Below are 18,806 nucleotides of genomic sequence, written 5' to 3'. Positions count from 1 at the left end.
TTCTTTCCAAGAATTTAATATTACTTAAAATCTTTCGTAGTTTTTGCTACTTAAACAACCACTTTCTTTTAAAGTGGTTAGGGAAAGTAATTTTATAAAATAAAGATATGCAAGAAATTTAAACATTATTAAAATATTTTGAGGTTTATTTGACATCTCCTTAGTTGTTTTTTAAATGTAAATGCACAGTTCTACATGGCATGCAGTTTTTTTGTTTGACATAAATTACTAGTTTAATCTTTTTTTTTTTTTTGCTTCTAAAAGTTTTTTTTTTTCCCCCCTAATATTTTCAGTAGTAGCCTGTTTAATATAATTCTTATATTAGCCAGCCTGAAATGAAACAAAACCCTGGCAAAAGTTAGTGATAAATTCCCATGTTCTAAAGAGCCATAGTTTGTATTTCCAAGTAAAGCCTTAATTCGAAATATCCAGTCCCTTTTAAAGACATTTTATAAACAGACAACAGACAATTTATAAAAGAACAGGTTTTTATTTTTACTTATTTTGCTATTACTATTTCTTCATGGTAGACATCCAAGATGGTTTGCCTTAGTTCCTTATATTAATCATCTCCCTTGAGAAGCACTCATTCTCTCAGTTTTAAAAGCTTTAACAAAATTATTTGACCATAGATTGTGGCTTATGTATCTTTCACTTTAGGGACTTGAAGATATACTTTAATGAAGCAAAAGAAAACTTGGTAGTTTTGTGACTCACTTTTTAGAAATAGTGTTTATTAATGTGTTGTCTTGAGAGTGAAGCAATAACTTTGGACTTTTCGGATCATTTTTTAGTATATGCATATAAGAAAGAAAAATATATGGTGAATATGGTGGGACCCAATGTGAGATGGTATGATAAGTGCTGGTAATGTCGGATTGAAAAACTTTTGGAAGTCCTTGGAGAGGATGTGTTCTCAAAGTGGCCTTATGCATTAAAGAGAAAAACCTGGACTGAAATTTTGGTTTCTTTCTAAGCTCACTAAATTGAAAGAAGTCTCTAAACATTTTAGAATGTAATGGTTACCAATTGTGCTTCCCTACAAAAAGTTTTTTTCCCCCGTATATCTTACTGAAGGAAACTGCCTGATTTTGTTGACCCAGGGATACCCTCAGTGTAAAATAGTGGTTACTTTTCATATTTTCTGAGACTATAATTCACATTTGGCCACTTACCATAAATTTGATATAGACAAATATTATTAAGTCTTGGTGAGGAATAATAAATTTGTTTCGACAAGCTGGTATAGTCACTTTTTTCTGAGCTTTAACTTAATTTAGTAATATCAAAGGTCTTAGCTGCTTCCCAAACTGAAAATAAAGATGACATTATTTTGTCTCAATAAGTACCATTTATGATACTTAACAGTAAAGTGGTTACAATAGTTTACTTATGGTGGATTTTTAAAGATTTTTTTTAAAAGAAAGATTTTACTCGATAGATCTTAATAGATTGTTTGGAAAGATTTTAATTTAGAAAGCTTTCAAATATATCAACTTAGAACATAAAATTTCAATAGTACAGAGTTTTCTTATGAATGTTAATGATTATTTTGTGGGTTTAAGTTTATATAGTTTCCAAATGTACATTGAGATGTTAATAATTTTATTTCATTATGACTTTTAATCATGTATATAGACTGGAGAAAAGGAAAGCCTTTTTAAAAATGCACATTCTAAATTTTAAAAATGTTTAAAATATATTTCTATTTAGCAGTTCTTTTATAATTGAAATAAGTTTTTTTTTTTAGAACAGAGTAAATATAAAATAGATTATATTTCTATCACCCTACCTCCTTTTGTTTAAATTTTCTTTATGAAGCAATATAATAAGTATAGACAACTACAAAAATATTTGTAGCTCTGCATCATTTATTACCATTTTCAGATATATTGCAGTCTTGTCAATGTTGTAAAGATGGCTATAATAATATATATTTTAAAAATAGAGCTCAAAATTTGGGAGGATGTATTTGTCAATCTTTAGTGATTCTCTTTTTAAATGCTCTCCCCATAAAAATAGGGGAAATCATTAAGTTAATTGGTTGCTCAATAAAATGTCAGTTTATCTTACGCTTCTGATAAATAGGTGAATAAATGCTTCTGAATGCATTGGTTGCCCTAATAAATTCTGTTGCTGTTATCTACCTTTTTTAGGGAGAGAGAGTTTGCTATGTTTTTGATGAGAACTAAAAAAAAAAGAGAGAGACATAATTTTAGTGTCTGGATTTGACTGGATGAGGTGGTAGAAACACTGTCACAGTCTTCAGGGTTCTGTTTTAATAGGGGGCTTAAGAGTGTGTTGTTTACAATGTGGTTAGCTTTAGAAGACTATTAGAAAGTAGATCAGTTTTGTTTTGTATTTCTAACACTTTGTAGGCTATATTTGCTCTTATCTAAGCAGTGCGTTTTAAAGCATGTATGTAATAAAATATAAGTGCTCAGATGTGTATGACAGTCAGCTTTTATAGAAGGTCCTGGAAAAAAAAAAAGGCTAATATCTCTTTAAAAAACATATGAAGGCTGGGAGAGAGTTTAGAGCAAGCAAGAGCACCATGGTGTTGACAGCTTTATATCCCTGCTGGGTAACATTCACTTACTAGAATTGGCGTCCTCTCTCAGCTAGTAATTCACTCCATAAGGATTTTGAAAAAGGATGATTAATGGTGGGGAAATTTATATTTGTGAAATTGTTGATTAAAACTTACAGATCTATTTGAAGATTTAGAAAAAGAAAAGATTATTAAGGATGATGAATATAAGAATCAGATGATCCTTTTACCGCCATTAGCATAAGTACCTAAAATGTTCTGCTGTATGTAATGCTTCAGCCACACAACCTACAGCATAAAATGAAAGTGATGCCAATCAAGTTTCCAGAGGAAGCAAGGCATTCTGCTTTCCTCCTGGACTGCTGAAAGGCGCTGGCCAGTTGTGCTTTAATAGCAATAAATTACTGTGCTTCATTCATTGTTAACACAAGCATTTTCATTTTTTAATGTTTGGCTTAAAGAAGAACTTTTCAGACAGCTTTATTTAAACTGAATGAACAGCGCTTGAGTATACCAGATGGTGTATTTGCTGATAGGAGGCATTAAACATCAGAAATCTTTTTGATATTTTTCATTTTCCTATGAATTTTGATGACTTTTTTTTTGTGTTAGATCTTCTAGAGTTCAAGGAAAAATGTTTAAACACTGAGAATATCTTGATTTTTTGGAAAAAAATTAGCTTTTTTGGGAAAAATTAGTTTTTAAAATAACTTCAATTTTGTTGAAGAATTGTCTATTGAAGTTATCTTGTAACTCTTTGACCCGAAGTAAACCTATTCTTCTTGCTACCAGGCAGCCTTTTCAAGAACATAACTGTCTTGTTGCAAGGGGGAAAAAATCATTATGCAATACACACTGATGTACTCAAATAGGGAAGCAAATGTGATCATGATTGTTGCGCAGGGCCTCATTTAGAGCTGAACACTGTCTACAACAACAGTTAGTTTAATTGTCTGCATGTGGAACATTTCCTTTTAGATAAGAGTAAAAGAAATGCAGTTCAGGTCAGGTGTAGTCACCATATGAGCAGTTGTAGAGAGATGTTTTACTTTTTGAAAGGAGGGCAGATACGAAAGAGTGTAGATATTGACCTATTGAAATGTATAAAATATTTAGAAATTTGAAACGTATTGTCAACATAGGCAAAATGGAGAAAACTCATTAAATTCATTTTAACCTAGGATGTATACCATTATGCTTGTAGGGAAGACTCATGTTATTACTTTAAAAGTGAAAAGGTTGTATTTCGGTCTTGTACTCCACTTTTTTTTTTTTTTTTTTTTAAGGGTTTAAGATCTTTTAAATAGAATGAACTTAGGCTTTGGGGTCATCCAACAATCTAGCATGTCCTCTGTAGTTTTGCTGAGGTAGAAAAATAGCCCTCTCTAAAGTGTTTTCAGTCCTTGGCCTGTTATTAAAATAAAGATATACTTGGTTAAAAAAATATATGCAATGGAACATACACATTAAACAGAACATAGGGTATCCGCCCCTCAAAGTCTTGAGCATAATTTGATGTTTTGAGTAATTTTGGAAGCCTTATATTCCATCAGTAGAAACCCCACTGACCATTATATATTCAAGATCATTTGCAGTGAAATGTGTGTGTGTGTGTGTGTGTGTGTGTGTGTGTGTGTGTGTGTTAGAACTACATAGATGTCCCTTAAGGCATCTGTTTTTTAACCACTGCGGACAATAAGCAGTATCCTCTTTTTTCAGGGGGTTGTGACTAAGAGTATCAGTCTGTACATATTAGATATCCTGTGTTAATTCTTTTCTCCTTGTGTGAATGTGTGTATATATTTTGCCTATCTATCTCTGTAGGGAGGGAAACAGACTAATCATAATTTATTAGATATCTAAGAATATTAATTTTGAGTTATTTTAAGAATATGGAAATCAGTCTTATTCCAGGCAAGACATAGTAATTGTTTGGTATATCTGACAAGGCGTATCTGGTAAGCAGTCAAATTTGGTGGTGCTACTTTGATAATTTAAAAGTCTTTTTTTTTTTTTTTTAAGATTCAATGTGGAGACAGTTTATATGATATATAAAAAAGACAAATTGACAGAGTTAGATGAGTTCAAATTGTATTATTTTCTTTGGTCTTTTTAGAGTGTTTAGGTTTCTTTTTTTTTTTTTGACTGAAAATAAGGTAGAAAACTTTATGTTTCCAGTATAGAGCAAAATGACAATTTCTCATCACTAAAAAGTTTTTTGTAACTAGTAATCTCACATTAGGTGCAAAAAATATGTACATAGTTTATTTCATTTCAAGAAGTCATACTTTATCTTACATAGCATGTAAATAAAGTTATTTATACTCTTTTACCTAATAAGTAGGCTTTTTTTTTAACCTATGTAACTAACGTGTGGTAACATAGCTTTACTATCTTCCTTACATGAATGCTGAGATACAATGGCATTTTGGAACATATTTAAGGATGGAGCATTTGACAAAAGTTGTATGTGTAACAGTTTGTCAGTGGAAAGTGACAAGTGGGAAATGACAAATGAAATGTTGGCATCATCACTCTTTATTTTGATAAAAATGTCTCAATTTGCAGTGATATAATACTGTTTCATATTATTTCATGAGTTGTGTGAGATGCATAAGGGGAATTTAGATTTTGTGAACGGAAAATTAGCAGCCTAAACTCTCTTTTCTGAAGCTTTGGCAGCAAGTTCCCCCTTCCCCCCGAACTCCCCAAGAATAAGAACAGCAGTGAAATGTTGGATCTAACTCATACATTTTAACTCATTACTTTTTGGAAAAAAAGAAAGAAAGAAAGAAAGGAAGGAAGGAAGCAGGGAAGGAAGGAAGGAAGGGACAGGGAGAGGGAGAGAGAGAAAGAAAAGAACTGAAAATGGTTTCAAGTAGGAGACATTTATGCTTAGCTCAAAAAATGAAGAAGACAGTTTGCCTTTTGTTTTCTTTATAGCGATTTAAAAATGAGTGATTTCCTTCTGCTGACTTTGTATTGGGCCTTTCTCACTTCCAATTATCACTGCTCTCCATCCTTAATTTAGGGTGTCAATGTGGAGAGCCGTGAATTCCTTTTATTTTAAGGTGCAACAGAGGTTTGGAAATGTCTATGTGTTAAAAACTGATTTTTATATACAAAGGATTCATCATCTTACTACTTACGGGTAATACGATAGATATTTCAAAGTCAAAGTAGACTGCCCTGAGTGGAATTGAGGTATGAGTTGAAACAAAAGCCAGTTGAGGACTTACAGATTTCCAAAAAAGTACAGATGTGGCCTCTATAGTGTGTGATTTTCTTTATTTTCTGAAGTCAGTGAGCAACCAAACATTTATTTTCTTCTTTTACATGAAACAAGCCCCACAAGGACTTCATGCTGTATAGTGTTTATGTAAAAATGCTCTATGGTGGAGTTTTCAAAATCATGGAACTCCATCTATACATATAATTTTTTTTGCTTTCAATTAACAGAATTGTTTTGCTGTTTAATAGCAAGTGATTTAAAAATTATGGGTAAAATCAGTATAATTACGAGGCAGTGAAAGGCTGCATCAGAAATTGTCTTCTACAACTTGTCTTTGGCTTCTCATTTGCAAAGTTTTACTTATTCCAGATTTTTTATTAACCAGGTAAAAATGACCTAAAATGGAGTAAATGTGCCATAGATATACAATTATGGCAATTGGGTTTATGGTGTGTGTTTTTTCCATTTTTAATTGATGTGTATACCTTTAAAAATTTTTTAAATAAACTAGTGAATATTATAGTTACTAGTTTGACAAATGCTTAAAATGAAGAAAAATCCTTAATAGAAATTTCAAGAATTTGAACCTTGCAATAAAGTTATGAACAAATTATGGCAGTCTTATATTGTAGTAAGAATATTATTTGTGTTTATGACACATTAGGGTAGTAAAACTCTCTGGGGGATGTATATTTCAATTTAAATTGCTCCCAGTATTATTACTGTTGGCTAGTGGGTGAGGCAGATTAGGTTCTGCCCTTAACTAGTTGCCTTATCATTGGAATGGAGTTCTACCTTAGCACAGTGGGCTGTTAAACTATAGCATAACGTAACAAAAAAGATTAAAAAGTTAAGGGGAAACCCTTCAAGCTACCGTATATGAAAAGGGGGGTGCATTTCACACCAGAGTAAATGTTTGGTGCCTACTGATGGTTGCACAGTTATTGAAATGTGCACAGCAGCTCAGTGACTTTCTTTGTTTTGTTGAAGACTTGCACAGATATGAACAAAATTAATAGAGACTCTAGTTAGAGAAAATGTTTTCCAAAGCACTAAGATCTGACAGAGGTGATTTTCACTTTTCATAGAAACAATTTTAATTTCATAATGTTAAGCACAGATATCTTTATATCTTTTAAAAATATTTTTTACTTTTTAAAAAAAATTTGGCTAGAAAGCAAGTGTATCCATTCTTTTATAACTGACTAAGATTGATTTTCAAATTTCCTGATTATTCCCCGTATTAAAATTGCATGTTTTTCTTGCATTTGTTCCCATTATTTATATATACATATAAGAAAAGCAAAAATTGCTAGCTTGTAAGGAAAACGCATTCATATCAAAACTCTTCAAATAGCAATGTTTTCAAAACATTATTATTATTTCTTTTTGGTTAACAGAACAAGAGCTTTCTTTAGTCATAACCCAAAGATGCTAACAGAGCGGCATGATAAATGTCTCTTTAAGTGTCGTAGTAAAAGAAAATGACATGCCTTCTGAGGCAGTGGAGAGTTTATGTTGTTTCGGACCCATTTCCCAAGCAGTGATCGAAAACAGATTACAATAACAATTATACAGTCAGAAGATGCAATATCCATTTCTGCTTTAATTGAGTGAAAGAATAATAAAAACATCATTAAGAAAAATGAGGGGGACCTGTCACACAACGTACAAATTTTTAGTCTTGAAGAAGATGCAGAATAACTCAAGTACTTTTCACTTACTTTGCTGTATTTATTAGCTAAAATCTGTTTTGGGGAGAGACCATTTGGTTCTTGCTTCTCCCTGGGAAGTTCAGAGAGGAGCCCCCGGGAGGTAGTTGCTCAGGAGACATGAGAAGTGCTCACTGATTTGTCTTCGTATACAGTTTACGACGGGAAATCAGTTTCTTATATTCTACCTGAGGTGTAACTACCTGCTCTCTCTCTCTCTCTCTCTTTCTCTTTTTCACCTATGTAAATGGAAGTAAAAAGTAATGAATGTTCCTCTTGTTACAAAGTCCTGCAAAGTAAGGGTTAGGTGTGGTCCCTGGATCTGCTGTTCTTCCTCCCCTGGCTGAAGGGGAGGGAGAAAGTTGAAGGTGAATAATGAGCACCCTTATTTCTTCTCGGTTCACGTGGGGTTGTTGGGGACCCCGAGTTTCCACATGGACACATCACCTGCCATTCATGTAGGTGACATAGACTGTCACCTGAGATGCACAGGCTCTGGCCTCCATCTGCAATCATTGGAACCAATGAATCGATAATCCTTCACACTGCTGAGCCTCCAGCCCTCATTACCCAGAGTAGAGCTTTCAGCAACTTGGAGCGAGCTGGCTGGCAGCCGCTGAAATCAGTGGCTAGCGTTCTTTCACCCTAGGCTGTATTTCTTACTCTATTCATAGAATTGCGTGTGCCTGGAAACTTGGGTGATGAAAGTGGAGTTAGCCCAGACAGTGGAGTTAACCCCTGCTCGTTGTGCGGATACTAAAACCGCAAATGGTGTTGGCCATCAAAGCAGCTGGAGCCCAAGGTTGGACTTAGTTGACAGAGTTAGAGACTGTTTCTTTGGTCTGTAGCTAAGAGTTTTCTTGGGTTCAATATTTAAAAACCTTCCTGAGAGCAAAATGAAAGGAATAAGATAGGCAGTAAGCCCTTCCTGGTGGAGGTCTCATGATCCCAGAATTGTCCCAAGCATAATCCCTTTCAGACTGGAATTTATGTCATACAGCTCAAAAAGCTTCTTTTTTTAAAAAAAAAAATTCAGTTTAGAGAGTCTAGTTAATAGTGCCTTCATTAAAATACTTTTTGTCAGCAAAAGGTTTTTCAGTTTTAACATTTACATAACCTAACATCATCGACGAATGCCACGAGCTTTAAGGGTCTATTAGTGGTTCCGTTTTTTTTCTGGGCTTTATAATTTAAACCTAAACATTAATTCTGGGTGGAACTTGGCATAATGCCTTTTTGCCTTGGAGGGAATTTTTGTTGTACAATCAGAAAAAACCCCCCTTTTTTTTTTTTTCATACAGTCACCTTCTCCATGTCTCCCCTCCCCTAAGTAAATAGCAGTTAAATAGTCAAGGTTTTAAAAGGGCTTATTTAAATCAAAAAAAGAAGTGATTATTTTAGGTGAATTTAACAATTTTCCATTAGTTCATATTGCAAACTAGTGCTTTTGATATTAACAAAAAAGATCTGTGAGGCTGCTAATGCAATGAAAATATTTTCCCCTCTCTCATACTAAAGTCATGTGGCAAATTTTTCTTAATAAAGTTATATTTGAGGACCCTTGAAACTTACAAATCAGTTACCTGTCTTATTTATTAGAAGCTGAGAGATGTAAAAAATTCTTTATGTCACCTGAAATTATAGCATTGACTAGAAGGAAAGAAGTTGGGATCTCAGTATTAAGTAATAAAGGGACTAAATTTCCCAGTATTTGTTATTTTGGAAAATATACTTAAACTAGGATTCTTAAAATGATCTTTTAAATATATGATATTAATACTATGTTAAAGTTGAGTTATTATAGGAATCTGGTTACAAGGTAATTGTGAAATTAAGAAACAATTGAGGAAATCCTGTGATGATCAGTTGTCATGATCTGCAAACCAGAAAGTGTTCAGAACGCTAGGAAGAATGCATGCCTGGAAATCGCTCATGGAGGAGAGTGAGGCTAAGCCAGGGTTCTCCTGAAGCTTTGCCGGCTTTCAGCTTACCAGGCTCCATTTAGACAAGATTTTGTCCTGTATGTAGGTTTGGCAGATGTGGTATTAGATGACCAAACACCCTTCATTATTGAGGAGCAGTATTATAAGAGGAGCAAATTGTTAGTGAAAAGGGAAGTTATTACACATTTAAGACCCAAGTAAAGACATTTTACAAGGGTAAACCAGGTGATTCTGATTTTTTTTTCCTTCTCAAATGGATCTCCAGGTAATATTCAGCACAACTCATTCTATTTACAGGTCCATTCATATAGTAAGCTTGAGCCTTTAGCACGTTTTTACAGGTAACTTATAACCAAACCCCACCGCCCCCCAAACTAGAGCTTACTATTGAAAGCCTGCCAATGCCATCACAAATGGCCATTAGTTCCCAAGAGACTTGGAGGAGAAAAAGAACTGGAGGAAAATGCCATGACTTCAGTAAGAACCATTTTGCTGCATGTGTATATTTTTGCTGCCATGGCAAAACTGTCTGGGGGCTGACCTTCATATTCAGAATTGATACTGCACACTCTCCCATGGAAATGTATAGAATTCCAATTAGCACAGGGTCAGAGTATAAATGTACCTCTTTTCACACTGTTCCAAGTGGTTAGTGGAAAACAAGCTGCAAAGTAATTCCCTCAGTCCCCCAGTAAAAAGATTTATAGCTAGATAATTCTCAGCTCCATAATGGGAGTGTTGTAGGTTTGCGTTTGATATTTATAAGACTGAAATACAGTCCATGTACCCAAACTAAGCATTTATTGTAAACAAGTTAACTGCCGAGAGGTTATATTCTGTCAAACATAATTATATTGAAGATTGATGTATAGCTTGAAAGCAGGTTTGAGGGAGACAGTTCTTTTTAACCAAGGAAGGCTTTTGAGACGCAGCTCTTTTCTTCCTTTGATGTGAGTCAGTGAAGTCGTCTTTCTCACAGCCAGCCTCTCATGTATATAATAAACACAGGCTTGCTCTCTGAAAACATATCTGTTTGTCGATCCTACTTCTATTAGCAAAGTAAAGAAATGAACCTATATTCACCGAAGCTGTTCGGTATAGTTTCTTTTATCATCTTTACCTGGACCTGGGCAGTGATGGTGCTAAGATAACAGCGTTGCAGTCAGTATGGCAGGAGGTTGAAGGAGTTCACCTACAAGCCTAAACCTACACCTCTGAGTTAGCCTCCAAAAGAACCCCTTTCTCTTTAATGCAGATTTGGAAAAAGAGCCTTTGCCTTGTCTTTCTATCTTGTGTTGAGCTTGTGAGATGAGAACTATTTTGAAATTGTGGCCTCTCAGGGAATGGGGAGAAACTATACTAATATGCTTCATTTTATGGCTCAGAAATTATTCTAGAGTTGAAGAGCTTGTGAATCCAGGGAATCTAGGGAGAATGAAATCTTTCTGAGGTTGAGATAGTCCATATCTGGGATTACCCCCAATTTAAAATAGTACAGTGCTCTTCCAGGGTTTCTGTGCTTTTAAGGAAGGTAGAAACTTAACATTTTCTTTAGGATAAAGATTTATGACTTTTTTTTTTCCAGGAGAAAAAAAAAAAAAGGTTTTTTGTGACACTTTTCAAAGAGTTAAAAATGGAATAACTTTCCTCCTTTGGTTGGGTGGTATCCTTTAGATAACATTAAGAATGAGAATAAGAGTTTCAATGGATTTACGTGCAGTGGCTGAAACGGTCTCTTTGGTTTTTTAATATCAAACTTAATAGTGTCTTTTAGAAATGATATAAATTATAAAGGGGATGTCTTAGAATCCTAACGTGAAAAAAAACAATATACTAGTTTTCTCTTTTCTGTTTTTCTTGTTTAAGTAATTGCTATAAATTGTACAGGTACATATAAGCTTAAAATATCTTGTGTGGGAAGTATTCCATCAGTGGGGACCCGAGTTTCCCCAGTCTGTACGCTGGGTTTTATTAACTTCATCTCAGTCACAATAATAATGTCCTATGTATTGCCATCCAGAGGGCCCAGTGTCCTCTTAGGGAACTGCAGAATACACAGCATGATTTTGACTTTCTTGCTCTCTCCTCCTGTTCTTTTCTTTTTCTTCTCCCAGTGTTAGCCATTTCCAGGACCTGGTTGCTATTACATCTCAGTGGAGGCATTTGTTGGGTGTAAGAATGAGAGTGGCTTTTAGTGGTTGGGAAAGGATGGTAATGGCTGCCTGTCTGTTTAAGCTCGGCCTTGTGAAATCTGCGTTCATTTCACAGTGACGATCTTTATACGTCTATTAAACATCCATATATGTTTTGCTGTTTGAACCCTAAACATAGACAGTAGGATTTCCTCTTGTAAGGGAGAAAGTCTTTATTTTTCACTATAAAAACTTTACCTTTTCAGGGTTTTATTTGATAAAAATCTCTCCACTCTAGTATGATTTCCTTTGGGGCTTTGCACCAGTGTTTGATCTCAATTTTTAATAATTTTGGTGAGTTAAACTCCCCAAAGAAAACATGCCTGTGCTCTGAAATATTCCCACTAGAAATCTGGGTAGTCTTGTCTTATTGAGAGCCGAGTGCTTGATTCCTTTATTAATTCCTTGCTAGAGAACCTCAGTACAGTTAAGCTTTCCTTACCAGTACACTGGAGAAATTAATCAAGGGTTTTTATTTTAATTATTAAATTAGATAAAATAACATTTAAGGCAGAGCTCAAAACCTGAGATGACGAAGCAAATGTTAGTATAAAGATAATTTTTATTAACTCCTTTTTTGACTCCTGGGGCTCTGAGTTGCAAATAGCTTTCCCAGAGAGGATAATAAGAATGAAGGGAGCGGCAAGTACATCTCTAGTTCAATACTATTTAAAAAATTATCCTCCCAGAAACCTCCAGAATAAAATTCTACTTAACGGAGGAAGGAAATCCTAATGTTGATGAATTATGGTATAGTCATTTCAGCATGCCATTGAGTCTCAAGGCTTACTAATATATGCATTTCTAACCCAGTGAGACAAGAACCTCAAGAATTTAGTTTTGAACTTGGGGATACTTACACAATATGCCATATGTTTGAACTCTTCTGTGATACACAAACTTGCATATTCCACTCTTTTTCCTTTTCTTAAATTTTTTTTTTGATTCTGGGATCAGTAAACATTTTGTCTCTCTGTAGTTACTACACTTAGAAGAGATGCCGCAGTCCTTCAGTGCAGGACATGGGTAGGACTGCAGCTAAGATGCCCAGGGCTCCAGGATGTGCACAGTCACAGAGCACAGCGCTGCTACCCAACAGAGTCCTACGCCAGTTGACTGTGATGCCTTCGTGGTGATAAACCAACAATTTCTGTGGACGGTGGTCGTGCAGGGCCCTGTGGTCTGGTGCGCTTCCCCCGGAGAACATGGAGTGAGCTCCTGAATCCACTTGTGCGGATCCTTTCCTAGAAAGCTTTCCTTGTCTACCAATGCTGAATGCTGTGTAGTCGGGCCAAAGTGATGTGGACAAGTTAGGTGGCTAGGGAGTCATGGGACTTCCAGAACCGACACTGCCTATTAATGGTGGTTACTAATGTCTAGGTGGAATTAGCACTTTGTTAAAATAAGCAAACATTTCTTTTGGGCCTGCTGCAGGTCAGCCTGGGAGTGGAAGGGAGAGTGGGAGGGTGAAGACTTAATCTAAGTCCAGTTCATGTTGGAGAAGGAAAAGACCGGCCTCTCGTTCACTCTAACTGGACATTCCTGACAGCTGGGAATTTAGTTCCTTGGGTCAGGCTTGCTGTGGCTGTGTTCCCAGGTGTAGCTCAGGCATTTTTGTTTAGATAAGTAGCCACACTGTGCCTCCTGTGTGCCTGTAAAATCCTGTTTTGCAGATTGCCAGGCCAACTTGATCCTGCCACTGCATTTCTATAACTGAAGAGTATTGAGAGACCTGGAATTTATCCTTCAGCCTTCAGATCTGACTTCAGGTTGAATTGTGGCCTCTCAGTTTGGGGACAGGCCTGGAATCAGAGATCTGGAAGACCAGAACCCATCTCCCTTCCCTACCACTTTAAACCCAATTTGAGCCTTTGAGGTGATAAGTGAGAGGACCAGAGTTTACTAGGCCATCCCTACCCCTGGCCTATTTTTTGTTCTTATCTTCCAAAGTTAAGATCTGCCCCAGGGGCTGCAAAGTAGTGTCTGGTTTTACTAGAGAGATTTCTGAAAATAAAATATTTCTTGGTAGTCTTACCTCTCCTCACCTCCCCATAGAGGAAGTGGCATCAAGGAGCTATATTGTTAAAACTTTACTCGGAGGCCTAATTCTGAGGTCTAAGCAACTGGGTCATGGATGAACAGGAGATCGAATTTCTGCATATGTGGCTCATTTGCACTTTAGAGTAATTATTAAGCGCATTTTGCCTTCCCCATAATTGTAGGATTGACTGGTCCTCCACCTGTTAAAGACCCGGGACTTTCAGCTGTCCCACCTCTGTCTCAGCTCCTGCTTCCTCTTCGGGAAGAGTTAAAAACAAAACCAACAACAAAAACAAATGAATGAATCCTTCTGAGAATCTGTAGTTCACAAGCAAAAGACAGAAAGGAACTTTGGAAAGTGGAGCAGTTTAGGGGAGCTTGGAGGTCCTCTGGGCCACCTGTGGGTGGCTCCTTTGCCCCCAGATGCTTTTGCTCTCCCCCCCAAGACTGGTGAAAGCATGTTTTTCTTTATGACAGTACCTGAAATTCTTTCCATTAGAAGTTAATGTGGGATACAATGTACTTCTTTTACAATGAAAATATATCTGAGGAAATTAAGGGACTACCAAGCCATTAAAACAGCAAAGTGTAGCATCTTTTTATCTATTAATCTCTTTGGAATTTCAGCCCCTGGGGGAATGGGAGGCTGGAGTGGAATGTGGAGCCTGGGGCCACCAGAGCTCAGGAGGTTAGTCCCTGGGAGTGAAGGGCAGGAGCAGAAAAGAAGAGAGTAGGGAAGACACACTTGATGCATTTTGAAATTTTGCCTGGGACCCCAAGAAGGAGGTGAGGAACCCCCTATCCTTTCTTTCTATTTCCGGGAGCAATTCTTGGCGCTCAAACTTGCCTTTATTGTTTTAGGGTGGGAGGAAGCATCTAGAGGTTAATATTGGTGAGTTCTTTCTATTCTTGTCTGTGACGCAGGGTGTGTGTGTGAATGTGAGTGTGTGCTTGTGCGTGTGTGAGAGAGAGACAGAGAGGGAGAGGATATGAGGTTATAGAGCAAGGAAGTGGTGGTTTTGTTTTTCTAGTAAATTTGCAATAAGAAAAGATAGTTGCCACCCCTCACTCCCTTCCCTGCCAGTCCTCTGGAAAACCCTGTATTATTCACTTGCTTTCTGGGGTAGAATTTGTTTCAGTGTTTCTGGGGTTCTATGATTTATTGATTGTGGTGGTTGCTGAGCGTGATGTTTTACTCCAGGTTCAGTTTTATACAAAGAACAGATACATATGAGAGACTCTGCCCTAAAGCCTTTGTAATCTTCATTTAGCCCAGGGACCTTCTCAGGTAATAGAACCAGATCTACTGCCGGCCCAAGGGAAGGGAGTGGGCCCTGTGGCTGCCTTCCTTTTGGAAACAGATGGTTTTAGGAGCCCTTTGAAAGAGGGGAGGAGAAAGGCTGGCCTCCTGTCATCTCAGACTGGCTCCTGTCATTCAGGGGGCAGGTCCAGGAATGAAGGTGGACCCAGGAGGCAAAGGGGCTGGGGAGGAGACCGGAGGCCGTGCGCACCACACTAGAGAAGGACCCATTATTTGAGCCTTTCTTTGTCTGTGAGTGACTGAAGGGCAGGATCCGTGTTTGGTTCCTCCTCTGCGCCCAGCACAGTGCCTGACAGGTGATAGGCCATTGAAAGGTAAATTCACTTACAAGCGACGCAGGTCACCCACTGGACACAGCAAGTGTGGTGAACGGTCCTTTACTAAAAGCCCACGCCTTTAGATTTCTGTGGACATGGGTTTTGGAGTGTTGTTTTCGACCCCCAAGAAAGCTGCGTGCTTGGGTTTTAAAGTTGGTTAATCGGAGCTGCTCTATTCTTTCCTCTCTTGGTTTCTTTGGACATCTTACTTATTTTCCTGTAGTTTCAGCTTTCTCATTTATCAGATGAGAGTAATAATAACCCTCCCACAGGGTAAACGTGGGGAGGAAACAAAGGTAAGTATGTATGTCAGAGTACACGATGACTTAGGAAGCCCTGTGCAAATGAGAGTGTTGTTTTGTGTCCAGCTTTCGCAGAAGGCGGTAGAACCCTGTCATCTAGACCCCCTGCCTCTGGACCTTCTTTCATCTTTCTCTGTTAGGTTAGATCTAGCCCATTAAAGAGTACTTGTTCCTTGGATCACATTCATGCCAATGTCTTGTCATTTCCTGAACACTGTAATTGTTCTCTAAAATGAAGGAAAGGGGAAAAAAAGCTTTTCTTTAATAAAGAAGTTGGATTAATATAATTAGGAATTAAACAATAGCCTACAATTTGCTCAGTGATGCGGAGAAGATATCACGTTAGATATTGGAGTTTAACCAAGAATACATCTGTACTCAAGTCTCCTAAGATCTGGAACACAGAGGAAAGATAAGTGAGGGGCATCAAGACAATTGTACAATTGTCCTGCTTATCAGTTTGTGGTGTATTTATCCTGGGTCAGAAAAGCCGTTGAATATGTTGGTATTTGGCAGATTGCTTAGAGCAGCTTTGTCTGATCGAAATGTAATAAGAGCCGCGTGTATAATTTTAAATTTTCTTGTAGCTTCTTTTAAAGAAATGGTAAAGAAACAGGTGAAATTAATTTTAATAATACATTTTGTTTAACTCAATGTATCTAAAATATTATCTCTACATGCAGTTCATAAAAATTTTTTTTGTGTTAAATATAATTATTTTTTTATTTTTTGGTATTAAATTGTTGAAATTGAGTGTGTATGTCACACGCCACATCTCAACGCAGGACTAGTCAACATTCAAGTGCTCCGTCACCACTTGTGGCTCCTGTATTGGACAGGCAATTTTAGAATTATTTTAGAATATAAAGTATGGTGCTTTTAACACTTTTCACCCTTTTGCTGTGGGCCTGTTGAACATTTTAAGCCTTTATTATTTGCATCTTCAGTAATTAGGCCATTCAGTGATTATTAGTATAATTTTTATTCTGAAGAAATGCTTTTTAGGAAGTATCATGGGCATTGATTATGGACCCTGAAAAAAATGATTGGTCTCTTTTTTTCCTCTGTAAAGTGGTATTAATACTGATTTTGTAAAAAGAAAACCAAATAGGGACTTCCTGGTGGTGCAGTGGTTAAGAATCTGCCTGCCAATGCAGGGGACATGGGTTCGAGCCCTGGCCCGGGAAGATCCCACATGCCGCGGAGCAACTAAGCCCGTGCGCCACAACTACTGAGCCTGCGCTCTAGAGCCCGCGAGCCACAACAACTGAGCCCGCGTGCCACAACTACTGAAGCCCCCGCACCTAGAGCCCATGCTCCGCAACAAGAGAAGCCACCGCAATGAGAAGCCCGCACACCACAAGGAAGAGTAGCCCCTGCTCACCGCAACTAGAGAAAGCCCGCACGCAGCAATGAAGACCCAGCACGACCAAAAATAAATAAATAAATAAATTTATAAAAAAGAAAACCAAATAGGTTTCATTATTTGAGGGATACCTGTCAGACAGTTTAACTACCTTCCACTGTTTAATTGTCGCAACCAGTCTAAGATGTAGATGCTGTTGTTCGCATTTCAGCTGGGAGGAGTTTGAGCCTCAGAGAGGTCAGATAAATTTCCCAGGGTCACTCCCACAGGTTAGTACGGCAGTGCCAGGGCTCCACCTAAGAGTGCCTGCCCCCCGGGTGCAGAGCGGCCCTCTCCCCGCACGCCTCTGTTCCCTCTGTTCCCAGGGCTGTGCTGGTGAAGACCAGGTTCACGCTTCATCATTATGTGCGCTTCTTCAGAGATCATGTCATAATGAAAGTGACAATTGAGCATCGTAACTAATGACAGTTGGGAAAATGCTTTTTTCCAGTAGAGAAAGTCCCGTTGCTTATTTTTCCTCTGTGATAACAGAATTAACCATTTATCCCAATTGTCAGGACAGCTCTTAATTTTTAGCAAATGGCTAGGGCTGTGTGCCTGTCCTCCAGATTAAACCATTTGCTTACCTCCTGCAATTGTAAAAGGCTTAGCGAGGCTTATAATCAAAAGGTTCAAAGTTCTCTACTTGATCATCTGAAGATGGGTCTGTGCTACAATAAAAGAAAAATAATGCCATAAGCTGTAGGTATAGGGCTAGAACAAGAGTGTCTTTCTTTTTCTTCTTGATCATTTCTGAATTTTTATAGATGCAGTTTAGTTTTATTGCTGTTATTCTTTTGTTGGAACTTATCTATTAATTCTTCCCATTCTTTATTTTTTGAAGTGCTTTCCACATACTCACCCTATCCTTTCATCCATTGTCACTTTTTTCTTTTCCTTCCTTTTTTTCCCCTCTTTTTTCCTGGAGCAAATGGGGGGACAAAATGGATAAGTATATTTTTTTGATATATATTTCTACTCATCCTTTTATAGTTTTCTTTCCTAGGGATTTGCTGTTTTTAAAGGCATTTAAAACCTATGCCTTAATTTTCTTCTTCCTTACATTTGACTTCAATTGTACTGCTTTACTCATTTTCATTTCTCTTGTCATTGTCACTAGTAACTGCATCTATTTTTCCTGCCTTCTTCTTCTTTTGTAAAAATTGCGTTTCATTGTAAAGATTTCATTGTTTAGGTTGATCCAATTCTACTAAAAAGGTACATTTTTTAGTCATTAAATATAACCTGTTTATGATTGTTTTTGGTATCAGATGTATATGTGCTTTCAGAACAGATTCTATTATTGTACACTTCTGATTAATACTGTTTTGTTTTATAAATGACTTCAAAGTCCTTTTTTTTTCTTCTTTTTTTGAAAGTAGGTGATTGCCTATGAGGGACTGGTGCTTGCTTTTTGACTGTGAGGAGTTATTGCTGTCATGTCATAACAGTTGCTTCCTTTACTCACTGAACTAAAACATTTAGGAAATATTTTGGTCATTGCCATTTTCAAAACATAAATCTCTGCATGGTATAGATCCTTGTGCTTTAGTATTGTATTTCATCTCTAACTCATGAACTGTTAATATTATTAAAAATAATTAATGGGGTCTTAAGTTTTTTCAGTTGACCATAGACTTGAGGAAGATTTATGGTTCCTAAGTAATGGATACATGATAGCTTGTGGAGCAACTGGATTCATTTAAAGGCCTTATCTGTGATTCCCAGATGAGTGACACTTAGATGTTGACATTAGGAACTGCACATGGATTTTCAGCATTGAAACTTATG

General features: G+C 37.0%; 1 protein-coding gene across 5 annotated transcripts in view; it reads left to right on the top strand.

Moving 5' to 3' along the window:
• SATB2 (SATB homeobox 2) overlaps positions 1-18,806 on the top strand; it is a 192,684-nt gene that overhangs the window by 8,993 nt on the left and 164,885 nt on the right. The window lies entirely within an intron of this gene.

This window comes from Balaenoptera ricei, chromosome 7, assembly GCF_028023285.1.
Source record: "Balaenoptera ricei isolate mBalRic1 chromosome 7, mBalRic1.hap2, whole genome shotgun sequence".
NCBI lineage: Eukaryota > Metazoa > Chordata > Mammalia > Artiodactyla > Balaenopteridae > Balaenoptera > Balaenoptera ricei.
Note: the sequence above shows the minus strand (reverse complement) of the source record. Positions and strands in the feature narration are given on the sequence as shown.